Genomic DNA, 11,051 nt, shown 5'->3' with positions numbered 1-11,051 from the left:
GTCGGTAAAGCTTTATTATAAAGCGTTTTCTTCTTTGCAGCATTTGAAAGCGGTTCAGAATCAGATCACCAGTCTGGCAACCAAGGACAACAAGACGGTGAAAGAGCAGACAACACTGCAGAAACTGTACAAAGAACAGCAGAGCATTCTGTTGTCCGGGAAAATAGTTCCTACCATACCTGGCCAGCATGCACAGGGCCTTACCTTTGTAAGTATTATCACGATAGAAACAATTGGTCTCCTGTTTATTAGAGTAGCATTTGCAATCCTTTTTCTCCTTGCAAAAAAAGGTTTGATACAGGGAACTGTAATTGATAAGGTCTTATCATCCCAAAATCGAAGAGAGAAAGGGATTGGAGAAAGCCAGCCATTCCGAGAACGAACATTATTAGTTTAGGATAAAATCCACCCCGGGCGAAAATCGAACCCGCGACCAGCGCTTACAACGCAAGCGCTACAAAGGAGGCCCAAGTGGTCCTAACAGGCCTATGTGTTCCTGAAATTTTCTGGGAGATTACCACTTTTTACAGTTAAAAAAAAGGTCCTGTTTGTGAATTTATTCTTTATTAACCTTGTCACATTATTCGATTATCCAGGTGTCCACACCAGTCAGACTAGTGGCTCCCCCCACCATACCCTCCCCTCCTAGTAGTGTGACGTCACAGCAGAGCAAGTCAACCTCCCCTATCTGTGTTCAGGTGAGTTACAATATTAGATTTACCTAAAAAAATATATAGTTTGTTATTAGAAATGGTAAAAGTAATGTTTAAAGGGAAAACAATGCAAATAGTAAAGAGGTTTTACGTCACTCAGCCTGAGTGGGGCCGCGAAAAGCTAGCAGCTCGCCATTGCTCAGATAGTCACCAGTCCGGATACCAACCACGCGTAACATTGCTTAGCCTCATTGATCCAATGGGAACTGGTGTATTCAACGTGCTATCGACGCGCCGCCGTTAGCTTTGCTCTACTTTACTGAACGGAAGGCAGTGTGCCAGGCCAAGTTCCAGTAAGCACGCTTGTGTAAGATGCACAGTGTACCGTTTCCACAGGTTTTTCTTACCTTCATAGGTTAGGTTCGTTAAAAGGTAAACTTTTGAAATTCAGAGCATTGCCTTACTATTTTCCATGACTGATTTTCTCCCCAGGTGGGCACCCAGACATCGGATGACTCCAAGAGCCCAAATAAATTAAAAAAAAAAAAAAAAAAAAAAAAAAAAAAAAAACTCGATGATAAGTTATGATTCCAGGAATAAATTGTCATGACTCGTAAAATGTGTCGTGAATCTAGGAATTAAGTGTCATGATTCGAGGAACATTGTCATGACTCAAAAATAAATTGTCATGATTGGAGAAAATGTGGCATGACTCGAAGATTTATCTGCCATGACTCGAAAATAAACTGTCATGATTTAAGAAAATGTGGTATGATTGGAAAAGGCACTAAGATTTGTATCCCCTCCCCCCCGCCCCTCCTTAGCTGTGATTGTACAAAAGTATCTTTTATTTCTAGGTATTGTTTCTTTTCTTTTTCTCTTGAGATTCATGTTTTTCCCTCCAAAAATTGAACTGAAACTCAATGTTCTTGTGAAGGTCGTCAACCTTTATTCACATAGAATTTTATTTGGTACTAATTTTATGCACTCGGCAGGTGACTACAAATGGGTATTTTAAATGCGCGTGGTGCTTTATATTTTAGTCTACCGCGCTGCCCATTTAACTACTAAGGTTGGTAGTTAGTACAATAGTACATAGGTAGATATAACGATTTTTTTTCCCTTATATTCTCGAAATATTTGACGCCTTTTCTGGGATCATTTTGGTTTCAGCTCAATTTTCTACCCTTCTCCCTCGTCTGTATCTTTGTTAGATTTATTTACAACAAAATTTTCATATATTTGTGCGAGCCAAGTGATGTCGAAACGATAAAACTTAGTGGAAAAATTATAATTCTTACAGCATAACCTATGAATTTAATGGAATTAACATAAAATCTGAAGTCAATCCAGTTAGCTTGGAAGTCCTGAGTTTCGTTCTCTAACGGTTGGATTTCTTCTATGCTGTTCTTTATTCACTTTCGGGACGATAAGACCTTAGCAGTTTTAGTTCCCTCTATCAAACCTTTTGATGGTCACCCGTCCAAATACCAACCACATACGAGGTTACTTAATCCGGAGGCACTATTACTAGCTTGTTTCGACATCGCTTTATCTCAGCAATTTCTTTTGTTCACTTGTACCTTTGAGTTTATTTTTTGCTTTAGTTAAAAACAACTTAACTACAATAGTATAATGTACAGTATGAATTATGAATATAGATGTAATTTAACTTTGAATGTTTTTGTGTCTCGAAATGTATATCGAAATTGAAATTCTACTTTCTATGTCTTCTATTAGGCCTGGGACTACAGGTACATTGTTGATCTTCGAGTATGCTACGAGACTATTCGTAAACCGTTTCCGAGCACACTTGAACCTGTAGAACCGGGCCTTGATACAGAGGTTCTACAAGCGACCATTCATAGCAAATCCCCACTTGGCCTTCTTGCCATCATAGAAGTTTGTCATCAAGTCATGCCACATATCATTAGAATATACAAAGATGGTTCCATTTGTACAATGTTGTCCAGTCGGTCTATTTATATCATCAAAACATACAGGGAGGACATGGTCTTTTCATATATTTGTGCGAGCCAAGTGATGTCGAAACGATAAAACTTAGTGGAAAAATTATAATTCTTACAGCATAACCTATGAATTTAGTGGAATTAACATAAAATCTGAAGTCAATCCAGTTAGCTTGGAAGCCCTGAGTTTCGTTCTCTTAACGGCTGGATTTCTTTTATGCTGTTCTTTATTCACTTTCGGGTATCTTTCGGGACGATAAGACCTTAGCAGTTTTAGTTCCCTCTATCAAACCTTTTGATGGTCACCCGTCCGAATACCAACCACGTACGAGGTTACTTAATCCGGAGGCACTATTACTAGCTTGTTTCGACATCGCTTGATCTCAGCAATTTCTTTTGTTCACTTGTACCTTTGAGTTTATTTTTTGCTTTAGTTAAAAACAACATAACTACAGTAGTATGATGTACAGTATGAATTATGAATATAGATGTAATTTAACTTTGAATGTTTTTTGTGTCTCGAAATGTATATCGAAATTGAAATTCTACTTTCTATGTCTTCTATTAGGCCTGGGACTACAGGTACATTGTTGATCTTCGCGTATGCTACGAGACTATTCGTATACCGTTTCCGAGCACACTTGAACCTGTAGAACCGGGCCTTGATACAGAGGTTCCCTCTGTATGGTAATAGTAAGTAAAATATCTAATCAACGAAGAAAGAACTATGGAAATCTTAGAAATTCGATCAGAATGTCCTTTCTTCTGTTGCCTTTTGGTTTCGCTTTTGCCATCATTTGGTTTCAATTTCTCCCAACATAACATAACAATAATTCTCATGTACTTAACTTACTTAAGCTCTGAACTCCCAGAAAGTTCTCACTCCCTTCTCATTCTCACCAAACAAATCCACAATCATATCTTCAGGACTATAGAACACAGCTAGAGGTTGTGCTTTCACTTTAAGCAAGGGCTTATCCTCTGGGGTGCAGTTCAGATGATTAATGTTTCCCCAAAGTACTATGACATCAGATACCGTGGGTTCTCCTGGATTTATCCTCCTCTTATCATACAGAGTAATCATGACATCCATTAGAGCATCACCTAAAACCATGGAAAAATTTCATTACAAGTCAAAACTGTTTGGCATAATTTCAAATTCATTTAATTCCTTTAAGTAATAATTTTCTAGGTACAGTCCATACTTAAGCTCTTATTATTTTCTTTTAAACTGAGTATTTTTTCATAGAAAATTTGAACATCGATAAAATTAAATTACCTTACAGTCCTTCTTAAACTCTTGATTTTACTGCCGCCTAGGAAGTCCGTCAAATGTGGAACTTGTAGTCCCATCAAATTTTTGTTCGCTCACTCGTAAAATCTTGCCCAAATACTTTTCGGAATTCGGTTGAAGTAGCCATCATAAATTTTAACTCTCACTTTTAACGCGGTTATTTGATCATTTTACGTTTAATATTATTTTTTAACCTGAAAAATATGTTCTCTTTTTATGGGTGAAAAAGTCCCCAGGAAATTGACTTAAGCTCTTATTATTTTCTTTTAAACTGAGTATTTTTTCATAGAAAATTTGAACATCGATAAAATTAAATTACCTTACAGTCCTTTTTAAACTCTTGATTTTACTGCCGCCTAGGAAGTCCGTCAAATGTGGAACTTGTAGTCCCATCGTAAAATCTTGCCCAAACCAAATGCTTTTCGGAATTCGGTTGAAATAGCCATCATCAATTTTAACTCTCACATTTAACGCGGTTATTTGATCATTTTACGTTTAATATTATTATTTTTTAACCTGAAAAATATGTTCTCTTTTTATGGGTGAAAAAGTCCCCAGGAAATTATTGTTGGAATTTTATTCACATCGCTAATTGTCACAGATGTCGTTTTATGAATTCCCGCAGACATTTTCTCTATGTACTCGTAATTATTTTATGTACTCGCTGTAATTCTATCTAGTCTTTTATGTTCTGATAACTTTTTTTCCGGTCTATAAATGTTTTTGGGTTCGTCATGGGAGTACTGGATTTGATTTTCAACCAAATGATGGTTCAACCATCCAAACAAAAAAAAGTGTACTTTTGATTAGGTTGTGTTAGTCTATGTGAAATTTGATTTTTGCCACGAGCCTAATTAAAAAAATATATATATATACCAAAAGCCAAAACTCACAGGGACCTTTATAGAGGAATACACGGATTACACGGCACGATTAACTATTTATGATCCTAGTAGAGAGCTGACGTCGGAAGTTCCTCTCTGGGATTCATATTTTATTCCCATGATTGAACCCTTAATTTTAATTTTCAAACATCGGGTCTATGGTTTGGATTGGATTTACTTGCTACTCGAGTAACATTACAAATCACAAGTAGAATCTTAATAATTGCTTTTTGATCCAATCTTCCTCTTAGACCTTCATTTTCCCTCCTTCCCTCCCTATAATGATTTTAGAAGAAGAAACTGTATTAATCTAAACTATGTATGATATTTGTCCAATCAAAATGTACAGATGAAAATGTTTACCTTTCATAAGATAACGTTTACTGATTTGTTAAAAAGTAAACAAAATCGTTTGTTTTCCGAGGCACAACAGCAAAATTTATACCTAGGTATACCTATTGAATTAAAGGGTAAAAAGAAACATAATTACAATTTTGTCTGCTTAGTAATGATCCTTTACCATTTCTTGCTTTTGTTTGCTTTTTACAATACGGTTGTGAATTTTTTAATTATTAATTTTTAAAAAGTAAATAAAAAAAAATGTTGATCTCCTTGCACACATACTAACTATTTTATGGACTATTATTTGTAAATATATTTTGAATTTTAGTAATTCAATAATTATAATAAAAAATAAATGAATCCGAATCAATTGTACAGTTTTTAAAAGAAAATGAGCGTGTGGTTTTTATTTTTCGTTATTTTTTACAGGTATACAGGGTGTCCCAATTTCGTTGAAGAATCAATGTCTTGGATTTTCGATTTTAAATTTCAATATAATGCATAGATCTACCTAGGTACACTGAAATATAAAATGAGAAAAACATGTAAACAGCTGGCAGTTTTTTAGAGGATTCAATTTAAAAGTGACTGTTATAATGAACTCTTACCCATAGCAAAATGAAACAGAAAATTTGGTTGTGAAACAATGTTTTTATCAAATCCATAGTGATTTGCTGAAACAAAATAACATTACAAAACAGCTGGCAGTTTTTTAGAGGATTCAATTTAAAAGTGACTGTTATAATGAACTCTTACCCATAGCAAAATGAAACAGAAAATTTGTTTGTGAAACAATGTTTTTATCAAATCCATAGTGATTTGCTGAAACAAAATAACATTACATTTTTAAGCTGTTAATAATGGGTAGGTAAATAACAGGTCATTTACTAGGGGCTTCATTCCTTTTGGTACTTGGTTAAACTCTGGTTCTGCCCAATACTAGGCAGTGTCTACTGTTATTCACTGATAAAGGATTTAAGGATTGTCTTGGTAGAACTCTGATAACAAGTGTCCCCTCTGTTGATTACCCAATGCCTGTTAAGATGGGTGTACAGTTCAGTGATTCATTGGGAATGGGAACTCAACTCTGATAACAAGTGTCCCCTCTGTTGATTACCCAATGCCTGTTAAGATGGGTGTACAGTTCAGTGATTCATTGGGAATGGGAACTTGGAAATAAATGCCATTGCCACTGGATTCCGTTAAATTTATTGTTGTCGACTGACCCTCTATCTAGCAAATAATTCCTCTGTATTTCCTTTAAGGTTCTAGTCTAGTAGTAACATTTTGTTTTGCCAGTAGGTACCTAACAGATAAAGCATTACTTACCTCATATGGGGTTTTCCTTGACTGAAAATTTTGATTTCACCATTTACAATATTTTACAGCAGAAACTAAACCTAGAAGGTTTTTGAAAGCAGAAGGTGAATGTCTCTAGAAACGAATGTAGTTTTTACTGTAGGTACCTAACAGATAAAGCATTACTTACCTCATATGGGGTTTTCCTTGACTGAAAATTTTGATTTCACCATTTACAATATTTTACCTAGAAGGTTTTTGAAAGCAGAAGGTGAATGTCTCTAGAAACGAATGTAGTTTTTAGAAATCAGTAGATGTATAACAGGATCAAAACACTTTTTAAAAGAAACACAAAGCACAAAAGTTGGAAAAGCTGAAATTTATCTCAAATTTTCCAGATTTTCTTTTATCAGCAGCCAATCAGCATCACTTTCTAAAGTTTTGTTTACTTTTCAGATTTTTCCTCAGCACAGAGAAAATTTACTTTGCTCTGTTGGCGAAAAAATCGCCGAAAAAGTTTTTCGCTCTAATAACATCATATCTATTGCACATTGCATACTCTATCAGATAACAGGCGTTTAGTTGTACAATGGTTTTGGATATCATTCTACGAGCTTTTCCGAGGAAATTGGGTGAAGTACCTCTTGAAACTGTATAAATTACCTAGTAGAAATAAAGCATTGAAAGGGGGGAATGAAAGTTTCCTTTATTTTTTTCAAAAGCTCCGAGAGATACCTCGGTACGTACCTACCAAAGCTCACCTAACTGCCTAGCTCTCGTTGGAAAAAAGTTCAATTTGGTGACTGCGATAAGAATTTGTCTGTCCAAAGTTCAAAATTTTCAAAACGAAGGGCGATAAGAGCCATTTTTTCGATAACTTCGAGCATGTAGCGAGCTTTTTGTATTAGGAGACTAGGAGTAAACGAAAATAAAGGGAGTGCACAAATATGCATTTTACGTGAGGGGGAGCAACAAGTGGCGTTTCCTGCGAAACAAAAAAAATTGGGCAATCAAATTGCAATACCAAGAAAACCAAACCTTACAAAATTTGCTACCGATTGGTAGCGGTTTCAGTTAGATAAAGCAATAATAACTTACCTTCCAATCAAAACAAAATGCGAAACAAAGGAGAGAGGAAAAGCTGTTGTTTTGCAGACATCTGGGCTATTGATTTTTCACCACGTGCTTTTGTTTTTCCTTTTTTTCCAAAGGAGGAAGTGGCGCGAAATCCTTGGTTTGAATGGTTTTTCATTTGATGTTGTGAACTTGTGATGCATATGCAGCTTACACCATGATCTTTGAGATAGGGGAAAGTGACCAATAATGACCATTTTCAGATGTATATCTCAATTGGAGACACTTTTGCTTCTTGTATATGATGAAAATACATCCTCCTATAGGCAAGGCTTCGGACCCGATAGGTGGCGCCAGTTACCAGAAAAGTCCAGAAGACCAAGGTACAACGGGGGCCAAGGTACGACTAGACACCCTACCTTATGGGCTTATAAAATACCTACCGAGAGCTAGACTCAGATATGTATACTGGATAGCTGCCTAGTGCCTAGGTAGGTACGGTATGTATTTTCATTTTCCCAACGGACCATAAACAAATAAATCATTATTAAAATTCAACATGTCCACACGTGCTAACAGATACGTAAAAATATATGGTCCAAATAAAGGTCCATGCCAAATTTGGTGCTTTCCTGACGAAATGCAGCTTTTTTGACGTTAGGCCACCGACTATAGGTAGGTACCTACATTGGATAAACTTTGATGCAACGCAACGTAAGGAAAGGATAGAGCAAGATCCATATGAAATGATAGATGATGGAATCAATTAGTGGTTTTCCTTCTAGGCAAGGTTTGTGATTGTGATTAAATTTAGGCTGTGTAACGTAGGTAGGTAGGTACCTATTACATATTACTAAACACACACGTGCACAAGGTCTTGAAGCTCAAATAGGTTTAGGTATAGGTAGGTATACTTAGGTATTGGTAGTTCGGTAGTAGCTATGTATCTACCTACAGAGTACAAGATAGTGTAGGTACAGTCCACTTCAACTGGGAAGTCCGATGACCTTTGGGTGCGCACTCGTCAAAAAATAGCTCGTTGATTAACAAGTAAGCATGTGAATAGTTGATCCCATGGGATTTTTCACGCCGAATCGAATGGTGAAACTTTTAGAACTGTCCGACTTACAGTTGAGAAGTTGCGGTTCCCCTCCATGCACTTCCATCAGACTTCCCAGTTGACATGGACTGTACCTATACAGTTATAGAACAGGAATATTTTCTGCATTGATTCTGTTTAAGATAAGAATCAGTATTACAGGCTAGCTAGTGCACTTGGAAATATCAGACTAAGGTTAAAGCTTCATTTAGAATTTTAGGTGGAAGGAGACTTATCAAAATGGTGTGATAATGATAACAGGGGAGTAATTATTGGGGCAGAAAGAGGTACCTAAGGCCTTAAAATACCTAAAGGCTATAACTTTCTGGCAGGTGTAACCAAGTACCAAAGTACATAAATATGTCCTCACAGGATGCAATAGTCCCACACTAGTACATACTGGACTCTGCAGAGGAATTTTTGTAAGAAAAGACCTCCATGTAATTTAATATAAGTAAGCTTTCAGTGCTACTGATTTGCACTTACTTAACAGTGAATAGTGAATAAATGAATAGGACATTATTTAGTGCTCTATGGTCTAGGTAGGAACCACTTTTAAATTCCATTTAAACTGATCAATACCAAATATGAAATCAAAGTCATCATAACAAATCATGGAATTGAGTCCAACTACTAATTTGTGCCTAAGTATGAAGGTTATGAAGGAGCAATGTGAACATTTCAATCAATAACTCTGACCCAAAGTCACAGTTCAAATTTGGCTCAATTACATCAAGAGGTAAATATTTATCTCAAATCTTGATTACCTATTTATTCAAGTGATATTGACTATTGGCAACTAACCAAATACATTCCTTTATTTGATTATTCAATTAGGTTAGCCAAAAGAGACTATGAATATGAAATCAGGCTAAAACCTTTGAGATCATGCAGGTAAGTACTATTGTACCATGGGTTCATGGGTCGCTTTCAATAAAGGGATTTAGGAACCAATCTAATCATTACCTTAACCATTCTTATTTGTGCATTATTTTGTAATCTTCAATTTTAGGGTCGACTTATCTTTTATCTATACTTATACGGCATAAGGCAAGATGACCTTTGCCACTTCGGGACCAAACTTACCAAGTTTTTACCTTAGAAATATAACTTTAAGTATAATTCGGGTATTTCATAAACTTGGCTCTCACACCTACTAGAAGTAATACTTTACGGTTTAAAGTAAAAGTTGTCGGTCGTTGAACCCCCTCTTTAACTCCGAGGATGAGAATTTACCTTCCGGGGAAAAAAACATTAAGGTCTCCCATGTGTTTAGACCATTCTTAAAAGCAAATGCACTTTCTCCCTATTTTTTATATGGCTGAAGTTAAGGTCCTCTAAATAAAACAGTACAATGATATTCTATTGAGGACATGTATAATTGTCTTTAGTTTCTTCAAAACGCAAGTAATCTTTGGAGAATAGAACTCCCCACTCAAGAGAAATTTGTATTAGGATCTTGGATTTTAACGTTTTTGTTTTCCAGGATTTTTAAAAAAAATTTCTAAACTATTTTTTTAAAAAATTTGAATAAATTTTGATATTTAAAAAATGATTAATATGTTATTTTGATATTAAGAATAATAAAATTTGAAAAAATTTTTATAATCAAAAACAATATAAAATATATCTGTTTTGATTAATTATTACTCTGAATAAGGTTTACTAAAAATTATTTAAAAAAAAGTTATATTAAAATTTAAAATTTAAATATGTATAAATTTTTCATTTAGATATAAGAACGTAATAAAATAAGAAAAATTACAAAAAAGCGTCGGAAGGAAGGCACGAAAAAGACAGTGAAAATTATAGGTAGAACATTATTATAAAAATAAAAATAGAAATCTCTCAAAAAGGAAAAATAACGATTAACCTTTTATTTTTCAGGCGTTATGTGAGAGTTAATTTATAAAAAAATTTAACCAGCTGTAGAGGCTCCAGTGAACCCCGATCATTCACTCATGAATTATTAGACGCCCGGTAGAAAAAAAAATTAAGTCAAGGGTTTAACTAGACTGTTATACATTTATGACCTAAAAGGGGCAGTTGAAAAGGACCGAAACCTATATACATCGTCATCGCGTCCTATTTGATAGCAATAGATGCGCAAATCAAATAAAATAAATTCAAATGAAAGCTTAAAGGGTTCGAGCGGACAAAAATTGAGCTGATTCAGTGGGATAGCCGTACAACAGCGATCATTTAAAGGAAAGGAATGTCTCTAAATCCTTAAAAAGTTTCCATAGGTCACAAGTTATTATCTGTCCCAGAGACGCGAGAGCCCAAACTTAGAGAACTGCAAGAAAACAAAAGCTAACAGTATATACTCGTAGCATTCAGACAACCAGAGAAACACATTAGGAGTCGTTGTACATCCCTCTATAAACCGGATACCATAGAAATGGATGTAGGTAGTAAAACCACCCTCCCATCGCC

At 35.3% G+C, this 11,051-nt stretch overlaps 2 long non-coding RNA genes across 2 annotated transcripts; both read left to right on the top strand.

Moving 5' to 3' along the window:
- The first annotated feature begins 1,195 nt into the window (after nt 1-1,195).
- LOC113471211 lies at nt 1,196-3,440 on the top strand. The gene is made up of 2 exons (XR_003393998.1): nt 1,196-2,498; nt 3,297-3,440. It is a non-coding gene; the product is annotated as an uncharacterized LOC113471211 (long non-coding RNA).
- Nucleotides 3,441-6,478: 3,038 nt separating this feature from the next.
- Nucleotides 6,479-6,860, top strand: LOC113471210. The gene is made up of 2 exons (XR_003393997.1): nt 6,479-6,550; nt 6,697-6,860. It is a non-coding gene; the product is annotated as an uncharacterized LOC113471210 (long non-coding RNA).
- Nucleotides 6,861-11,051: the final 4,191 nt, after the last annotated feature.

Source organism: Diaphorina citri, unplaced genomic scaffold (assembly GCF_000475195.1).
Source record: "Diaphorina citri unplaced genomic scaffold, Diaci psyllid genome assembly version 1.1 scaffold2158, whole genome shotgun sequence".
Lineage (NCBI taxonomy): Eukaryota > Metazoa > Arthropoda > Insecta > Hemiptera > Psyllidae > Diaphorina > Diaphorina citri.
Note: the sequence above shows the minus strand (reverse complement) of the source record. Positions and strands in the feature narration are given on the sequence as shown.